At 40.6% G+C, this 19,662-nt stretch overlaps 7 non-coding genes across 7 annotated transcripts; all 7 read left to right on the top strand.

Moving 5' to 3' along the window:
- The first annotated feature begins 6,354 nt into the window (after positions 1 to 6,354).
- On the top strand, positions 6,355 to 6,443 carry trnay-gua (transfer RNA tyrosine (anticodon GUA)). Its single transcript is given in 2 exon segments — positions 6,355 to 6,391; positions 6,408 to 6,443. It is a non-coding gene; the product is annotated as a tRNA-Tyr (tRNA).
- Positions 6,444 to 10,975: 4,532 nt separating this feature from the next.
- On the top strand, positions 10,976 to 11,064 carry trnay-gua (transfer RNA tyrosine (anticodon GUA)). Its single transcript is given in 2 exon segments — positions 10,976 to 11,012; positions 11,029 to 11,064. It is a non-coding gene; the product is annotated as a tRNA-Tyr (tRNA).
- Positions 11,065 to 12,516: 1,452 nt separating this feature from the next.
- Positions 12,517 to 12,605, top strand: trnay-gua (transfer RNA tyrosine (anticodon GUA)). The gene is given in 2 exon segments: positions 12,517 to 12,553; positions 12,570 to 12,605. It is a non-coding gene; the product is annotated as a tRNA-Tyr (tRNA).
- Positions 12,606 to 14,057: 1,452 nt separating this feature from the next.
- On the top strand, positions 14,058 to 14,146 carry trnay-gua (transfer RNA tyrosine (anticodon GUA)). Its single transcript is given in 2 exon segments — positions 14,058 to 14,094; positions 14,111 to 14,146. It is a non-coding gene; the product is annotated as a tRNA-Tyr (tRNA).
- A 1,452-nt stretch (positions 14,147 to 15,598) lies between these two features.
- On the top strand, positions 15,599 to 15,687 carry trnay-gua (transfer RNA tyrosine (anticodon GUA)). Its single transcript is given in 2 exon segments — positions 15,599 to 15,635; positions 15,652 to 15,687. It is a non-coding gene; the product is annotated as a tRNA-Tyr (tRNA).
- Positions 15,688 to 17,139: 1,452 nt separating this feature from the next.
- trnay-gua (transfer RNA tyrosine (anticodon GUA)) lies at positions 17,140 to 17,228 on the top strand. The gene is given in 2 exon segments: positions 17,140 to 17,176; positions 17,193 to 17,228. It is a non-coding gene; the product is annotated as a tRNA-Tyr (tRNA).
- A 1,452-nt stretch (positions 17,229 to 18,680) lies between these two features.
- On the top strand, positions 18,681 to 18,769 carry trnay-gua (transfer RNA tyrosine (anticodon GUA)). Its single transcript is given in 2 exon segments — positions 18,681 to 18,717; positions 18,734 to 18,769. It is a non-coding gene; the product is annotated as a tRNA-Tyr (tRNA).
- The last annotated feature ends 893 nt before the right edge of the window (positions 18,770 to 19,662 follow it).

The raw sequence follows: 19,662 nt of genomic DNA, 5'->3' as shown, positions 1-19,662 counted from the left end.
CGAACATTTTTCTGCCTCATCAATGCGCCCCAAACACTATTTTTACCTGTTGTTCGCACATCCCCCTATAGAGAATAAAATGTGCATTTCACGTTTCCTATAAGAATAGTCTAGGTGTACGAATCCAATCATACAGAAGAATTTAAAACACTTCAAGTTTATCCACAATTCACCACATTCAATAGCTCAGTTGGTATAGCAGAGGACCGTAGAACACTAAATGCTGAAATCCGACTTGAGGAGGACCCTTTTCCTACCTCATAAATGCACCTATAAGATATACATTTGCCTGTTGTTCGCACATTCCCTATAGAGAATACAACGTGCATTTCCAGTTTCCTAATTAAGAAAGAATCCAAGTTAACTCAGAAAATAGTAAAGAACAATTCAGAACACCAAGTTCCCTGAAGTCATTTTTCCCAAAATTGTTTACAGACAGATTATATCACTTCTAGTTCACTGTATAACAAATCCAGTGGGTCAGAAGTTTACATACACTAATTTGGCTGTGCCTTTAAACAGCTTGGAAAAATCCCGAAAATAATGTCATGGCTTTAGAAGCTTCTGATAGGCTAATTGACATCATTTGAGTCAATTGGAGGTGTACCTGTAGATGTATTTCATGGCCTACCTTCAAACTCAGTGCCTCTTTGCTTGACATCATGGGAAAATCAAAAGAAATCAGCCAAGAACTCAGAAATAAAATATAGACCTCCACAAGTCTGGTTCATCCTTGGGAGCAATTTCCAAACGCCTGAAGGTACCACGTTCATCAATAACAAAAAATAGTACGCAAGTATAAACACCATGGGACCACGCAGCCTTCATACCGCTCAGGAAAGAGACGTGTTCTGTCTCCTAGAGATGAACGTACTTTTGTGCGAAAAGTGCAAATCAATCCCAGAAGAACAGCAAAGGACCTTGTGAACATGCTGGAGGAAACAGGTACAAAAGTATCTATATCCACAGTCAAACGAGTCCTATGTCAACAGAACCTGAAATGCCGCTCAGCAAGGAAGAAGCTACTGCTCCAACCCGCCATAAAATTGCCAGACTACAGTTTGGGGACAAAGATCCTACTTTTTGGAGCAATGTCCTCTGGTCTGATGAAACAAAAATAGAACTGTTTGGCCATGATGACCATTGTTATGTTTGGAGGAAACCAAACAATTTGAAATGGTATATATGTGCGATAACCTACTAAATTCACAAAACTGGGAACCCCGTTTTGTAATCTCTGCAACGGCAGACGTCATCAGCGTCTCCATAATTGAAGAAAGTTGTGCCTGGAAAGACCCGTTTGTGGACATTTCGGCAGTTCTGACGAGCGCTCAATACACGGAAATCTCACCATTGCTGAATGGTCAACGTTGATCAACATCTGGTAGAAAAGATTCAACTCAATGCTACGGTTCAAACATGTACCTTTTGCTCCAATGGATTTTTCATGTCCCTTCGATAGCTCAGTTGGTAGAGCGGAGGACTGTAGAACGCTTAACCTGTCTAGGATCAGCGTGGCGCTAGCGGCACACCCCCCCCCCCCACTGAAAAACCAGTGCCGCGAAATTCAAAAAAAATATTTTTTTAAAATATTTAACTTTCATACATTAAAGTCCAATACAGCTAATGAAAGACACAGATCTTGTGAATCCAGTCAACATTTCCGATTTTTAAAATGTTTTACAGGGAAGACACAATATGTAAAGATGTACATCTATTACCTAAAAACACATTAGCATAATCTACCATCTTTTATTTGTCCACCAACACCAGTAGCCATCACCAATTCGGCTAAACTAAGATATTTATAGCCCCTAACCAACAAAAAAACTCATTAGATGACAGTCTGATAACATATTTATGGTATGGGATAGGTTTTGTTAGAAAAAAGTGCATATTTCAGGTAGATGGCATAGTTTACAATTGCACCCACCGTCACAAATGGACTAGAATAATTACAATGAGCAACGTGTTTACCTAACTACTAATCATCAAACATTTCGTAAAAATACACAGCATACACGAATCGAAAGACACAGATCCTGTGAATACAGACAATATTTCAGATTTTCTAAGTGTCTTACAGCGAAAACACAATAAATCGTTATATTAGCTTAGCACATAGCAATTAGCAGCCCAGCATTGATTCTAGCCAAAGTGAGCGATAAAAGTCAACATCGCCAAAAGATATTAATTTTTTCACTAACCTTCTCAGAATTCTTCCGATGACACTCCTGTAACATCACATTACAACATGCATATACAGTTTGATCGAAAATGTTTATATTTAGCCACCAAAATCATGGTTAGACAATGTGAAATGTAGACAAGCTGGTAAAGAAAAAGTCCTTGCACCACTTAGACAGTGATCTACTCTTATACATAAATACTCATAAACGTGACTAAAAAATATAGGGTGGACAGGGATTGATAGACAATTTAATTCTTAATACAATTGCGTTATTACATTTTTTAATTTATCCTTACTTTTCAATACAGTTTGCGCCAAGCGAAGCTACGTCAAAAAACATGGCGTCCTAAGCCACTAAAATGATTCGACAGAAACACGATTTATCATAATAAAAATTTCCTACCTTGAGCTGTTCTTCCATCAGTATCTTGGGCAAAGGATCCTTTCTTGGGAGAAATCGTCTTTTGGAGGAAAGCTGTCCTCTTGCCATGTGGAAATGTCAACTGCGTTCGGGATGAACTGAAAAGCGTGCCCAACTTTTCACATCGTTGCAAAAATAAATGTCCCAAAATCGCACTAAACGGATATAAATTGCTATAAAACGCTTTAAATTAACTACCTTATGATGTTTTTAACTCCTATAACGAGTGAAAAGATGACCGGAGAAATATAACAGGCTAAACTAACGCTTGGAACAGGTGCGCGCCGGTGTCCTCTAGGCTCATGACGCAGCTCCAAAAGAATGACTAGCTTCAGGGTTTTTTCATTTGTAGGGCCTGTGAACGCGCAATCGACCCCATTGGAATCGTCATCACGTAAAGGCATCCAGGGGAAGACGTAAGAAGTGTCCGTATAGTCATAGCAATGACAGTGCCCTTTTAACTGACTTCAGAAGAGTGGCCAACATTTCTCAAATCTGACTCCATGTCAGGGAAAATGCTGTAGAATGGGCTCTGTTCCACTTAGAGACAAAATTTCAACTCCTATAGAAACTATAGACTGTTTTCTATCCAATAATAATAATAATATGCATATTGTACCATCAAGGAATTTGTGGGAAGCCGTTTAAAAAATTAGCCAAATTAGCATAAATAGTCTAAACAGCGCCCCCATCCCCAACAGGTTATTAATGCTGAAATCCTTAGGTCGCTGGTTCAAATCCGGCTCGAAGAATGAACATTTTTCTGCCTCATCAATGCGCCCAAACACTATTTTTACCTGTTGTTCGCACATCCCCCTATAGAGAATAAAATGTGCATTTCACGTTTCCTATAAGAATAGTCTAGGTGTACGAATCCAATCATACAGAAGAATTCAAAACACTTCAAGTTTATCCACAATTCACCACATTCAATAGCTCAGTTGGTATAGCAGAGGACCGTAGAACACTGAATGCTGAAATCCGACTTGAGGAGGACCCTTTTCCTACCTCATAAATGCACCTATAAGATATACATTTGCCTGTTGTTCGCACATTCCCTATAGAGAATAAAACGTGCATTTCCAGTTTCCTAATTAAGAAAGAATCCAAGTTAACTCAGAAAATAGTAAAGAACAATTCAGAACAACAAGTTCCCTGAAGTCATTTTTCCCAAAATTGTTTACAGACAGATTATATCACTTCTAGTTCACTGTATAACAAATCCAGTGGGTCAGAAGTTTACATACACTAAATTGAATGTGCCTTTAAACAGCTTGGAAATATCCCGAAAATTATGTCATGGCTTTAGAAGCTTCTGATAGGCTAATTGACATCATTTGAGTCAATTGGAGGTGTACCTGTAGATGTATTTCATGGCCTACCTTCAAACTCAGTGCCTCTTTGCTTGACATCATGGGAAAATCAAAAGAAATCAGCCAAGACCTCAGAAATAAAATGTAGACCTCCACAAGTCTGGTTCATCCTTGGGAGCAATTTCCAAACGCCTGAAGGTACCACGTTCATCAATAACAAAAAATAGTACGAAAGTATAAACACCATGGGGCCACGCAGCCTTCATACCTCTCAGGAAAGAGACGTGTTCTGTCTCCTAGAGATGAACGTACTTTTGTGCGAAAAGTGCAAATCAATCCCAGAAGAACAGCAAAGGACCTTGTGAAAATGCTGGAGGAAACAGGTACAAGAGTATCTATATCCACAGTCAAACGAGTCCTATGTCAACAGAACCTGAAATGCCGCTCAGCAAGGAAGAAGCTACTGCTCCAACCCGCCATAAAAATGCCAGACTACAGTTTGGGGACAAAGATCCTACTTTTTGGAGAAATGTCCTCTGGTCTGATGAAACAAAAATAGAACTGTTTGGCCATGATGACCATTGTTATGTTTGGAGGAAACCAAACAATTTGAAATGGTATATATGTGCGATAACCTACTAAATTCACAAAACTGGTAACCCCGTTTTGTAATCTCTGCAACGGCAGACGTCATCAGCGTCTCCATAATTGAAGAAAGTTGTGCCTGGAAAGACCCGTTTGTGGACATTTCGGCAGTTCTGACGAGCGCTCAATACACGGACATTTCACCATTGCTGAATGGTCAACGTTGATCAACATCTGGTAGAAAAGATTCAACTCAATGCTACGGTTCAAACATGTACCTTTTGCTCCATGATTTTTCCATGTCCCTTCGATAGCGCATTTGGTAGAGCGGAGGACTGTAGAACGCTAAATGCTGAAATCCTTAGGTCGCTGGTTCAAGTCTGGCTCGAAGGACGAACATTTTTCTGCCTCATCAATGCGCCCCAAACACTATTTTTACCTGTTGTTCGCACATCCCCCTATAGAGAATAAAATGTGCATTTCACGTTTCCTTAAAGAATAGTCTAGGTGTACGAATCCAATCATAAAGAAGAATTCAAAACACTTCAAGTTTATCCACAATTCACCACATTCAATAGCTAAGTTGGTATAGCAGAGGACCGTAGAAAACTAAATGCTGAAATCCGACTTGAGGAGGACCCTTTTCCTACCTCATAAATGCACCTATAAGATATACATTTGCTTGTTGTTCGCACATTCCCTATAGAGAATAAAACGTGCATTTCCAGGTTCCTAATTAAGAAAGAATCCAAGTTAACTCAGAAAATAGTAAAGAACAATTCAGAACAACAAGTTCCCTGAAGTCATTTTTCCCAAAATTGTTTACAGACAGATTATATCACTTCTAGTTCACTGTATAACAAATCCAGTGGGTCAGAAGTTTACATACACTAAATTGAATGTGCCTTTAAACAGCTTGGAAATATCCCGAAAATTATGTCATGGCTTTAGAAGCTTCTGATAGGCTAATTGACATCATTTGAGTCAATTGGAGGTGTACCTGTAGATGTATTTCATGGCCTACCTTCAAACTCAGTGCCTCTTTGCTTGACATCATGGGAAAATCAAAAGAAATCAGCCAAGACCTCAGAAATAAAATGTAGACCTCCACAAGTCTGGTTCATCCTTGGGAGCAATTTCCAAACGCCTGAAGGTACCACGTTCATCAATAACAAAAAATAGTACGAAAGTATAAACACCATGGGGCCACGCAGCCTTCATACCTCTCAGGAAAGAGACGTGTTCTGTCTCCTAGAGATGAACGTACTTTTGTGCGAAAAGTGCAAATCAATCCCAGAAGAACAGCAAAGGACCTTGTGAAAATGCTGGAGGAAACAGGTACAAGAGTATCTATATCCACAGTCAAACGAGTCCTATGTCAACAGAACCTGAAATGCCGCTCAGCAAGGAAGAAGCTACTGCTCCAACCCGCCATAAAAATGCCAGACTACAGTTTGGGGACAAAGATCCTACTTTTTGGAGAAATGTCCTCTGGTCTGATGAAACAAAAATAGAACTGTTTGGCCATGATGACCATTGTTATGTTTGGAGGAAACCAAACAATTTGAAATGGTATATATGTGCGATAACCTACTAAATTCACAAAACTGGTAACCCCGTTTTGTAATCTCTGCAACGGCAGACGTCATCAGCGTCTCCATAATTGAAGAAAGTTGTGCCTGGAAAGACCCGTTTGTGGACATTTCGGCAGTTCTGACGAGCGCTCAATACACGGACATTTCACCATTGCTGAATGGTCAACGTTGATCAACATCTGGTAGAAAAGATTCAACTCAATGCTACGGTTCAAACATGTACCTTTTGCTCCATGATTTTTCCATGTCCCTTCGATAGCGCAGTTGGTAGAGCGGAGGACTGTAGAACGCTAAATGCTGAAATCCTTAGGTCGCTGGTTCAAGTCTGGCTCGAAGGACGAACATTTTTCTGCCTCATCAATGCGCCCCAAACACTATTTTTACCTGTTGTTCGCACATCCCCCTATAGAGAATAAAATGTGCATTTCACGTTTCCTTAAAGAATAGTCTAGGTGTACGAATCCAATCATACAGAAGAATTCAAAACACTTCAAGTTTATCCACAATTCACCACATTCAATAGCTCAGTTGGTATAGCAGAGGACCGTAGAAAACTAAATGCTGAAATCCGACTTGAGGAGGACCCTTTTCCTACCTCATAAATGCACCTATAAGATATACATTTGCTTGTTGTTCGCACATTCCCTATAGAGAATAAAACGTGCATTTCCAGGTTCCTAATTAAGAAAGAATCCAAGTTAACTCAGAAAATAGTAAAGAACAATTCAGAACAACAAGTTCCCTGAAGTCATTTTTCCCAAAATTGTTTACAGACAGATTATATCACTTCTAGTTCACTGTATAACAAATCCAGTGGGTCAGAAGTTTACATACACTAAATTGGCTGTGCCTTTAAACAGCTTGGAAATATCCCGAAAATGATGTCATGGCTTTAGAAGCTTATGATAGGCTAATTGACTTCATTTGAGTCAATTGGAGGTGTACCTGTAGATGTATTTCATGGCCTACCTTCAAACTCAGTGCCTCTTTGCTTGACATCATGGGAAAATCAAAAGAAATCAGCCAAGACCTCAGAAATAAAATGTAGACCTCCACAAGTCTGGTTCATCCTTGGGAGCAATTTCCAAACGCCTGAAGGTACCACGTTCATCAATAACAAAAAATAGTACGCAAGTATAAACACCATGGGGCCATGCAGCCTTCATACCTCTCAGGAAAGAGACGTGTTCTGTCTCCTAGAGATGAACGTACTTTTGTGCGAAAAGTGCAAATCAATCCCAGAAGAACAGCAAAGGACCTTGTGAAGATGCTGGAGGAAACAGGTACAAGAGTATCTATATCCACAGTCAAACGAGTCCTATGTCAACAGAACCTGAAATGCCGCTCAGCAAGGAAGAAGCTACTGCTCCAACCCGCCATAAAAATGCCAGACTACAGTTTGGGGACAAAGATCCTACTTTTTGGAGAAATGTCCTCTGGTCTGATGAAACAAAAATAGAACTGTTTGGCCATGATGACCATTGTTATGTTTGGAGGAAACCAAACAATTTGAAATGGTATATATGTGCGATAACCTACTAAATTCACAAACGGGTAACCCCGGTTTGTAATCTCAGCAACGGCAGACGTCATCAGCGTCTCCATAATTAAAGAAAGTTGTGCCTTGAAAGACCCGTTTGTGGACATTTCGGCAGTTCTGACGAGCGCTCAATACACGGAAATCTCACCATTGCTGAATGGTCAACGTTGATCAACATCTGGTAGAAAAGATTCAACTCAATGCTACGGTTCAAACATGTACCTTTTGCTCCAATGGTTTTTCCATGTCCCTTCGATAGAGCATTTGGTAGAGCGGAGGACTGTAGAACGCTAAATGCTGAAATCCTTAGGTCGCTGGTTCAAGTCTGGCTCGAAGGACGAACATTTTTCAGCCTCATCAATGCGCCCCAAACACTATTTTTACCTGTTGTTCGCACATCCCCCTATAGAGAATAAAATGTGCATTTCACGTTTCCTTAAAGAATAGTCTAGGTGTACGAATCCAATCATACAGAAGAATTCAAAACACTTCAAGTTTATCCACAATTCACCACATTCAATAGCTCAGTTGGTATAGCAGAGGACCGTAGAAAACTAAATGCTGAAATCCGACTTGAGGAGGACCCTTTTCCTACCTCATAAATGCACCTATAAGATATACATTTGCTTGTTGTTCGCACATTCCCTATAGAGAATAAAACGTGCATTTCCAGGTTCCTAATTAAGAAAGAATCCAAGTTAACTCAGAAAATAGTAAAGAACAATTCAGAACAACAAGTTCCCTGAAGTCATTTTTCCCAAAATTGTTTACAGACAGATTATATCACTTCTAGTTCACTGTATAACAAATCCAGTGGGTCAGAAGTTTACATACACTAAATTGGCTGTGCCTTTAAACAGCTTGGAAATATCCCGAAAATGATGTCATGGCTTTAGAAGCTTATGATAGGCTAATTGACTTCATTTGAGTCAATTGGAGGTGTACCTGTAGATGTATTTCATGGCCTACCTTCAAACTCAGTGCCTCTTTGCTTGACATCATGGGAAAATCAAAAGAAATCAGCCAAGACCTCAGAAATAAAATGTAGACCTCCACAAGTCTGGTTCATCCTTGGGAGCAATTTCCAAACGCCTGAAGGTACCACGTTCATCAATAACAAAAAATAGTACGCAAGTATAAACACCATGGGGCCATGCAGCCTTCATACCTCTCAGGAAAGAGACGTGTTCTGTCTCCTAGAGATGAACGTACTTTTGTGCGAAAAGTGCAAATCAATCCCAGAAGAACAGCAAAGGACCTTGTGAAGATGCTGGAGGAAACAGGTACAAGAGTATCTATATCCACAGTCAAACGAGTCCTATGTCAACAGAACCTGAAATGCCGCTCAGCAAGGAAGAAGCTACTGCTCCAACCCGCCATAAAAATGGCAGACTACAGTTTGGGGACAAAGATCCTACTTTTTGGAGAAATGTCCTCTGGTCTGATGAAACAAAAATAGAACTGTTTGGCCATGATGACCATTGTTATGTTTGGAGGAAACCAAACAATTTGAAATGGTATATATGTGCGATAACCTACTAAATTCACAAACGGGTAACCCCGGTTTGTAATCTCTGCAACGGCAGACGTCATCAGCGTCTCCATAATTAAAGAAAGTTGTGCCTGGAAAGACCCGTTTGTGGACATTTCGGCAGTTCTGACGAGCGCTCAATACACGGAAATCTCACCATTGCTGAATGGTCAACGTTGATCAACATCTGGTAGAAAAGATTCAACTCAATGCTACGGTTCAAACATGTACCTTTTGCTCCAATGGTTTTTCCATGTCCCTTCGATAGCGCATTTGGTAGAGCGGAGGACTGTAGAACGCTAAATGCTGAAATCCTTAGGTCGCTGGTTCAAGTCTGGCTCGAAGGACGAACATTTTTCAGCCTCATCAATGCGCCCCAAACAGTATTTTTACCTGTTGTTCGCACATCCCCCTATAGAGAATAAAATGTGCATTTCACGTTTCCTTAAAGAATAGTCTAGGTGTACGAATCCAATCATACAGAAGAATTCAAAACACTTCAAGTTTATCCACAATTCACCACATTCAATAGCTCAGTTGGTATAGCAGAGGACCGTAGAACACTAAATGCTGAAATCCGACTTGAGGAGGACCCTTTTCCAACCTCATAAATGCACCTATAAGATATACATTTGCCTGTTGTTCGCACATTCCCTATAGAGAATAAAACGTGCATTTCCAGTTTCCTAATTAAGAAAGAATCCAAGTTAACTCAGAAAATAGTAAAGAACAATTCAGAACACCAAGTTCCCTGAAGTCATTTTTCCCAAAATTGTTTACAGACAGATTATATCACTTCTAGTTCGCTGTATAACAAATCCAGTGGGTCAGAAGTTTACATACACTAAATTGGCTGTGCCTTTAAACAGCTTGGAAATATCCCGAAAATGATGTCATGGCTTTAGAAGCTTCTGATAGGCTAATTGACATCATTTGAGTCAAATGGAGGTGTACCTGTAGATGTATTTCATGGCCTACCTTCAAACTCAGTGCCTCTTTGCTTGACATCATGGGAAAATCAAAAGAAATCAGCAAAGACCTCAGAAATAAAATGTAGACCTCCACAAGTCTGGTTCATCCTTGGGAGCAATTTCCAAACGCCTGAAGGTACCACGTTCATCAATAACAAAAAATAGTACGCAAGTATAAACACCATGGGGCCACGCAGCCTTCATACCTCTCAGGAAAGAGACGTGTTCTGTCTCCTAGAGATGAACGTACTTTTGTGCGAAAGGTGCAAATCAATCCCAGAAGAACAGCAAAGGACCTTGTGAAGATGCTGGAGGAAACAGGTACAAGAGTATCTATATCCACAGTCAAACGAGTCCTATGTCAACAGAACCTGAAATGCCGCTCAGCAAGGAAGAAGCTACTGCTCCAACCCGCCATAAAAATGGCAGACTACAGTTTGGGGACAAAGATCCTACTTTTTGGAGAAATGTCCTCTGGTCTGATGAAACAAAAATAGAACTGTTTGGCCATGATGACCATTGTTATGTTTGGAGGAAACCAAACAATTTGAAATGGTATATATGTGCGATAACCTACTAAATTCACAAAACGGGTAACCCCGTTTTGTAATCTCTGCAACGGCAGACGTCATCAGCGTCTCCATAATTAAAGAAAGTTGTGCCTGGAAAGACCCGTTTGTGGACATTTCGGCAGTTCTGACGAGCGCTCAATACACGGAAATCTCACCATTGCTGAATGGTCAACGTTGATCAACATCTGGTAGAAAAGATTCAACTCAATGCTACGGTTCAAACATGTACCTTTTGCTCCAATGGTTTTTCCATGTCCCTTCGATAGCTCAGTTGGTAGAGCGGAGGGCTGTAGAATGCTAAATGCTGAAATCCTTAGGTCGCTGGTTCAAATCCGGCTCGAAGGAGGAACATTTTTCTGCCTCATCAATGCGCCCCAAACAGTATTTTTACCTGTTGTTCGCACATCCCCCTATAGAGAATAAAATGTGCATTTCACGTTTCCTTAAAGAATAGTCTAGGTGTACGAATCCAATCATACAGAAGAATTCAAAACACTTCAAGTTTATCCACAATTCACCACATTCAATAGCTCAGTTGGTATAGCAGAGGACCGTAGAACACTAAATGCTGAAATCCGACTTGAGGAGGACCCTTTTCCTAACTCATAAATGCACCTATAAGATATACATTTGCCTGTTGTTCGCACATTCCCTATAGAGAATAAAACGTGCATTTCCAGTTTCCTAATTAAGAAAGAATCCAAGTTAACTCAGAAAATAGTAAAGAACAATTCAGAACACCAAGTTCCCTGAAGTCATTTTTCCCAAAATTGTTTACAGACAGATTATATCACTTCTAGTTCGCTGTATAACAAATCCAGTGGGTCAGAAGTTTACATACACTAAATTGGCTGTGCCTTTAAACAGCTTGGAAATATCCCGAAAATGATGTCATGGCTTTAGAAGCTTCTGATAGGCTAATTGACATCATTTGAGTCAAATGGAGGTGTACCTGTAGATGTATTTCATGGCCTACCTTCAAACTCAGTGCCTCTTTGCTTGACATCATGGGAAAATCAAAAGAAATCAGCAAAGACCTCAGAAATAAAATGTAGACCTCCACAAGTCTGGTTCATCCTTGGGAGCAATTTCCAAACGCCTGAAGGTACCACGTTCATCAATAACAAAAAATAGTACGCAAGTATAAACACCATGGGGCCACGCAGCCTTCATACCTCTCAGGAAAGAGACGTGTTCTGTCTCCTAGAGATGAACGTACTTTTGTGCGAAAGGTGCAAATCAATCCCAGAAGAACAGCAAAGGACCTTGTGAAGATGCTGGAGGAAACAGGTACAAGAGTATCTATATCCACAGTCAAACGAGTCCTATGTCAACAGAACCTGAAATGCCGCTCAGCAAGGAAGAAGCTACTGCTCCAACCCGCCATAAAAATGGCAGACTACAGTTTGGGGACAAAGATCCTACTTTTTGGAGAAATGTCCTCTGGTCTGATGAAACAAAAATAGAACTGTTTGGCCATGATGACCATTGTTATGTTTGGAGGAAACCAAACAATTTGAAATGGTATATATGTGCGATAACCTACTAAATTCACAAAACGGGTAACCCCGTTTTGTAATCTCTGCAACGGCAGACGTCATCAGCGTCTCCATAATTAAAGAAAGTTGTGCCTGGAAAGACCCGTTTGTGGACATTTCGGCAGTTCTGACGAGCGCTCAATACACGGAAATCTCACCATTGCTGAATGGTCAACGTTGATCAACATCTGGTAGAAAAGATTCAACTCAATGCTACGGTTCAAACATGTACCTTTTGCTCCAATGGTTTTTCCATGTCCCTTCGATAGCTCAGTTGGTAGAGCGGAGGGCTGTAGAATGCTAAATGCTGAAATCCTTAGGTCGCTGGTTCAAATCCGGCTCGAAGGAGGAACATTTTTCTGCCTCATCAATGCGCCCCAAACAGTATTTTTACCTGTTGTTCGCACATCCCCCTATAGAGAATAAAATGTGCATTTCACGTTTCCTTAAAGAATAGTCTAGGTGTACGAATCCAATCATACAGAAGAATTCAAAACACTTCAAGTTTATCCACAATTCACCACATTCAATAGCTCAGTTGGTATAGCAGAGGACCGTAGAACACTAAATGCTGAAATCCGACTTGAGGAGGACCCTTTTCCTAACTCATAAATGCACCTATAAGATATACATTTGCCTGTTGTTCGCACATTCCCTATAGAGAATAAAACGTGCATTTCCAGTTTCCTAATTAAGAAAGAATCCAAGTTAACTCAGAAAATAGTAAAGAACAATTCAGAACACCAAGTTCCCTGAAGTCATTTTTCCCAAAATTGTTTACAGACAGATTATATCACTTCTAGTTCGCTGTATAACAAATCCAGTGGGTCAGAAGTTTACATACACTAAATTGGCTGTGCCTTTAAACAGCTTGGAAATATCCCGAAAATGATGTCATGGCTTTAGAAGCTTCTGATAGGCTAATTGACATCATTTGAGTCAAATGGAGGTGTACCTGTAGATGTATTTCATGGCCTACCTTCAAACTCAGTGCCTCTTTGCTTGACATCATGGGAAAATCAAAAGAAATCAGCCAAGACCTCAGAAATAAAATGTAGACCTCCACAAGTCTGGTTCATCCTTGGGAGCAATTTCCAAACGCCTGAAGGTACCACGTTCATCAATAACAAAAAATAGTACGCAAGTATAAACACCATGGGGCCACGCAGCCTTCATACCTCTCAGGAAAGAGACGTGTTCTGTCTCCTAGAGATGAACGTACTTTTGTGCGAAAGGTGCAAATCAATCCCAGAAGAACAGCAAAGGACCTTGTGAAGATGCTGGAGGAAACAGGTACAAGAGTATCTATATCCACAGTCAAACGAGTCCTATGTCAACAGAACCTGAAATGCCGCTCAGCAAGGAAGAAGCTACTGCTCCAACCCGCCATAAAAATGGCAGACTACAGTTTGGGGACAAAGATCCTACTTTTTGGAGAAATGTCCTCTGGTCTGATGAAACAAAAATAGAACTGTTTGGCCATGATGACCATTGTTATGTTTGGAGGAAACCAAACAATTTGAAATGGTATATATGTGCGATAACCTACTAAATTCACAAAACGGGTAACCCCGTTTTGTAATCTCTGCAACGGCAGACGTCATCAGCGTCTCCATAATTAAAGAAAGTTGTGCCTGGAAAGACCCGTTTGTGGACATTTCGGCAGTTCTGACGAGCGCTCAATACACGGAAATCTCACCATTGCTGAATGGTCAACGTTGATCAACATCTGGTAGAAAAGATTCAACTCAATGCTACGGTTCAAACATGTACCTTTTGCTCCAATGGTTTTTCCATGTCCCTTCGATAGCTCAGTTGGTAGAGCGGAGGGCTGTAGAACGCTAAATGCTGAAATCCTTAGGTCGCTGGTTCAAATCCGGCTCGAAGGAGGAACATTTTTCTGCCTCATCAATGCGCCCCAAACAGTATTTTTACCTGTTGTTCGCACATCCCCCTATAGAGAATAAAATGTGCATTTCACGTTTCCTTAAAGAATAGTCTAGGTGTACGAATCCAATCATACAGAAGAATTCAAAACACTTCAAGTTTATCCACAATTCACCACATTCAATAGCTCAGTTGGTATAGCAGAGGACCGTAGAACACTAAATGCTGAAATCCGACTTGAGGAGGACCCTTTTCCAACCTCATAAATGCACCTATAAGATATACATTTGCCTGTTGTTCGCACATTCCCTATAGAGAATAAAACGTGCATTTCCAGTTTCCTAATTAAGAAAGAATCCAAGTTAACTCAGAAAATAGTAAAGAACAATTCAGAACACCAAGTTCCCTGAAGTCATTTTTCCCAAAATTGTTTACAGACAGATTATATCACTTCTAGTTCGCTGTATAACAAATCCAGTGGGTCAGAAGTTTACATACACTAAATTGGCTGTGCCTTTAAACAGCTTGGAAATATCCCGAAAATGATGTCATGGCTTTAGAAGCTTCTGATAGGCTAATTGACATCATTTGAGTCAAATGGAGGTGTACCTGTAGATGTATTTCATGGCCTACCTTCAAACTCAGTGCCTCTTTGCTTGACATCATGGGAAAATCAAAAGAAATCAGCAAAGACCTCAGAAATAAAATGTAGACCTCCACAAGTCTGGTTCATCCTTGGGAGCAATTTCCAAACGCCTGAAGGTACCACGTTCATCAATAACAAAAAATAGTACGCAAGTATAAACACCATGGGGCCACGCAGCCTTCATACCTCTCAGGAAAGAGACGTGTTCTGTCTCCTAGAGATGAATGTACTTTTGTGCGAAAGGTGCAAATCAATCCCAGAAGAACAGCAAAGGACCTTGTGAAGATGCTGGAGGAAACAGGTACAAGAGTATCTATATCCACAGTCAAACGAGTCCTATGTCAACAGAACCTGAAATGCCGCTCAGCAAGGAAGAAGCTACTGCTCCAACCCGCCATAAAAATGGCAGACTACAGTTTGGGGACAAAGATCCTACTTTTTGGAGAAATGTCCTCTGGTCTGATGAAACAAAAATAGAACTGTTTGGCCATGATGACCATTGTTATGTTTGGAGGAAACCAAACAATTTGAAATGGTATATATGTGCGATAACCTACTAAATTCACAAAACGGGTAACCCCGTTTTGTAATCTCTGCAACGGCAGACGTCATCAGCGTCTCCATAATTAAAGAAAGTTGTGCCTGGAAAGACCCGTTTGTGGACATTTCGGCAGTTCTGACGAGCGCTCAATACACGGAAATCTCACCATTGCTGAATGGTCAACGTTGATCAACATCTGGTAGAAAAGATTCAACTCAATGCTACGGTTCAAACATGTACCTTTTGCTCCAATGGTTTTTCCATGTCCCTTCGATAGCTCAGTTGGTAGAGCGGAGGGCTGTAGAACGCTAAATGCTGAAATCCTTAGGTCGCTGGTTCAAATCCGGCTCGAAGGAGGAACATTTTTCTGCCTCATCAATGCGCCCCAAACAGTATTTTTACCTGTTGTTCGCACATCCCCCTATAGAGAATAAAATGTGCATTTCACGTTTCCTTAAAGAATAGTCTAGGTGTACGAATCCAATCATACAGAAGAATTCAAAACACTTCAAGTTTATCCACAATTCACCACATTCAATAGCTCAGTTGGTATAGCAGAGGACCGTAGAACACTAAATGCTGAAATCCGACTTGAGGAGGACCCTTTTCCAACCTCATAAATGCACCTATAAGATATACATTTGCCTGTTGTTCGCACATTCCCTATAGAGAATAAAACGTGCATTTCCAGTTTCCTAATTAAGAAAGAATCCAAGTTAACTCAGAAAATAGTAAAGAACAATTCAGAACACCAAGTTCCCTGAAGTCATTTTTCCCAAAATTGTTTACAGACAGATTATATCACTTCTAGTTCGCTGTATAACAAATCCAGTGGGTCAGAAGTTTACATACACTAAATTGGCTGTGCCTTTAAACAGCTTGGAAATATCCCGAAAATGATGTCATGGCTTTAGAAGCTTCTGATAGGCTAATTGACATCATTTGAGTCAAATGGAGGTGTACCTGTAGATGTATTTCATGGCCTACCTTCAAACTCAGTGCCTCTTTGCTTGACATCATGGGAAAATCAAAAGAAATCAGCAAAGACCTCAGAAATAAAATGTAGACCTCCACAAGTCTGGTTCATCCTTGGGAGCAATTTCCAAACGCCTGAAGGTACCACGTTCATCAATAACAAAAAATAGTACGCAAGTATAAACACCATGGGGCCACGCAGCCTTCATACCTCTCAGGAAAGAGACGTGTTCTGTCTCCTAGAGATGAATGTACTTTTGTGCGAAAGGTGCAAATCAATCCCAGAAGAACAGCAAAGGACCTTGTGAAGATGCTGGAGGAAACAGGTACAAGAGTATCTATATCCACAGTCAAACGAGTCCTATGTCAACAGAACCTGAAATGCCGCTCAGCAAGGAAGAAGCTACTGCTCCAACCCGCCATAAAAATGGCAGACTACAGTTTGGGGACAAAGATCCTACTTTTTGGAGAAATGTCCTCTGGTCTGATGAAACAAAAATAGAACTGTTTGGCCATGATGACCATTGTTATGTTTGGAGGAAACCAAACAATTTGAAATGGTATATATGTGCGATAACCTACTAAATTCACAAAACGGGTAACCCCGTTTTGTAATCTCTGCAACGGCAGACGTCATCAGCGTCTCCATAATTAAAGAAAGTTGTGCCTGGAAAGACCCGTTTGTGGACATTTCGGCAGTTCTGACGAGCGCTCAATACACGGAAATCTCACCATTGCTGAATGGTCAACGTTGATCAACATCTGGTAGAAAAGATTCAACTCAATGCTACGGTTCAAACATGTACCTTTTGCTCCAATGGTTTTTCCATGTCCCTTCGATAGCTCAGTTGGTAGAGCGGAGGGCTGTAGAACGCTAAATGCTGAAATCCTTAGGTCGCTGGTTCAAATCCGGCTCGAAGGAGGAACATTTTTCTGCCTCATCAATGCGCCCCAAACAGTATTTTTACCTGTTGTTCGCACATCCCCCTATAGAGAATAAAATGTGCATTTCACGTTTCCTTAAAGAATAGTCTAGGTGTACGAATCCAATCATACAGAAGAATTCAAAACACTTCAAGTTTATCCACAATTCACCACATTCAATAGCTCAGTTGGTATAGCAGAGGACCGTAGAACACTAAATGCTGAAATCCGACTTGAGGAGGACCCTTTTCCAACCTCATAAATGCACCTATAAGATATACATTTGCCTGTTGTTCGCACATTCCCTATAGAGAATAAAACGTGCATTTCCAGTTTCCTAATTAAGAAAGAATCCAAGTTAACTCAGAAAATAGTAAAGAACAATTCAGAACACCAAGTTCCCTGAAGTCATTTTTCCCAAAATTGTTTACAGACAGATTATATCACTTCTAGTTCGCTGTATAACAAATCCAGTGGGTCAGAAGTTTACATACACTAAATTGGCTGTGCCTTTAAACAGCTTGGAAATATCCCGAAAATGATGTCATGGCTTTCGAAGCTTCTGATAGGCTAATTGACATCATTTGAGTCAAATGGAGGTGTACCTGTAGATGTATTTCATGGCCTACCTTCAAACTCAGTGCCTCTTTGCTTGACATCATGGGAAAATCAAAAGAAATCAGCAAAGACCTCAGAAATAAAATGTAGACCTCCACAAGTCTGGTTCATCCTTGGGAGCAATTTCCAAACGCCTGAAGGTACCACGTTCATCAATAACAAAAAATAGTACGCAAGTATAAACACCATGGGGCCACGCAGCCTTCATACCTCTCAGGAAAGAGACGTGTTCTGTCTCCTAGAGATGAACGTACTTTTGTGCGAAAGGTGCAAATCAATCCCAGAAGAACAGCAAAGGACCTTGTGAAGATGCTGGAGGAAACAGGTACAAGAGTATCTATATCCACAGTCAAACGAGTCCTATGTCAACAGAACCTGAAATGCCGCTCAGCAAGGAAGAAGCTACTGCTCCAACCCGCCATAAAAATGGCAGACTACAGTTTGGGGACAAAGATCCTACTTTTTGGAGAAATGTCCTCTGGTCTGATGAAACAAAAATAGAACTGTTTGGCCATGATGACCATTGTTATGTTTGGAGGAAACCAAACAATTTGAAATGGTATATATGTGCGATAACCTACTAAATTCACAAAACGGGTAACCCCGTTTTGTAATCTCTGCAACGGCAGACGTCATCAGCGTCTCCATAATTAAAGAAAGTTGTGCCTGGAAAGACCCGTTTGTGGACATTTCGGCAGTTCTGACGAGCGCTCAATACACGGAAATCTCACCATTGCTGAATGGTCAACGTTGATCAACATCTGGTAGAAAAGATTCAACTCAATGCTACGGTTCAAACATGTACCTTTTGCTCCAATGGTTTTTCCATGTCCCTTCGATAGCTCAGTTGGTAGAGCGGAGGGCTGTAGAATGCTAAATGCTGAAATCCTTAGGTCGCTGGTTCAAATCCGGCTCGAAGGAGGAACATTTTTCTGCCTCATCAATGCGCCCCAAACAGTATTTTTACCTGTTGTTCGCACATCCCCCTATAGAGAATAAAATGTGCATTTCACGTTTCCTTAAAGAATAGTCTAGGTGTACGAATCCAATCATACAGAAGAATTCAAAACACTTCAAGTTTATCCACAATTCACCACATTCAATAGCTCAGTTGGTATAGCAGAGGACCGTAGAACACTAAATGCTGAAATCCGACTTGAGGAGGACCCTTTTCCTAACTCATAAATGCACCTATAAGATATACATTTGCCTGTTGTTCGCACATTCCCTATAGAGAATAAAACGTGCATTTCCAGTTTCCTAATTAAGAAAGAATCCAAGTTAACTCAGAAAATAGTAAAGAACAATTCAGAACACCAAGTTCCCTGAAGTCATTTTTCCCAAAATTGTTTACAGACAGATTATATCACTTCTAGTTCGCTGTATAACAAATCCAGTGGGTCAGAAGTTTACATACACTAAATTGGCTGTGCCTTTAAACAGCTTGGAAATATCCCGAAAATGATGTCATGGCTTTAGAAGCTTCTGATAGGCTAATTGACATCATTTGAGTCAAATGGAGGTGTACCTGTAGATGTATTTCATGGCCTACCTTCAAACTCAGTGCCTCTTTGCTTGACATCATGGGAAAATCAAAAGAAATCAGCCAAGACCTCAGAAATAAAATGTAGACCTCCACAAGTCTGGTTCATCCTTGGGAGCAATTTCCAAACGCCTGAAGGTACCACGTTCATCAATAACAAAAAATAGTACGCAAGTATAAACACCATGGGGCCACGCAGCCTTCATACCTCTCAGGAAAGAGACGTGTTCTGTCTCCTAGAGATGAACGTACTTTTGTGCGAAAGGTGCAA

Source organism: Salvelinus fontinalis, unplaced genomic scaffold (assembly GCF_029448725.1).
Source record: "Salvelinus fontinalis isolate EN_2023a unplaced genomic scaffold, ASM2944872v1 scaffold_1082, whole genome shotgun sequence".
NCBI classification, from domain to species: domain Eukaryota; kingdom Metazoa; phylum Chordata; class Actinopteri; order Salmoniformes; family Salmonidae; genus Salvelinus; species Salvelinus fontinalis.
This window is presented reverse-complemented; position numbering and strand designations above follow the sequence as displayed.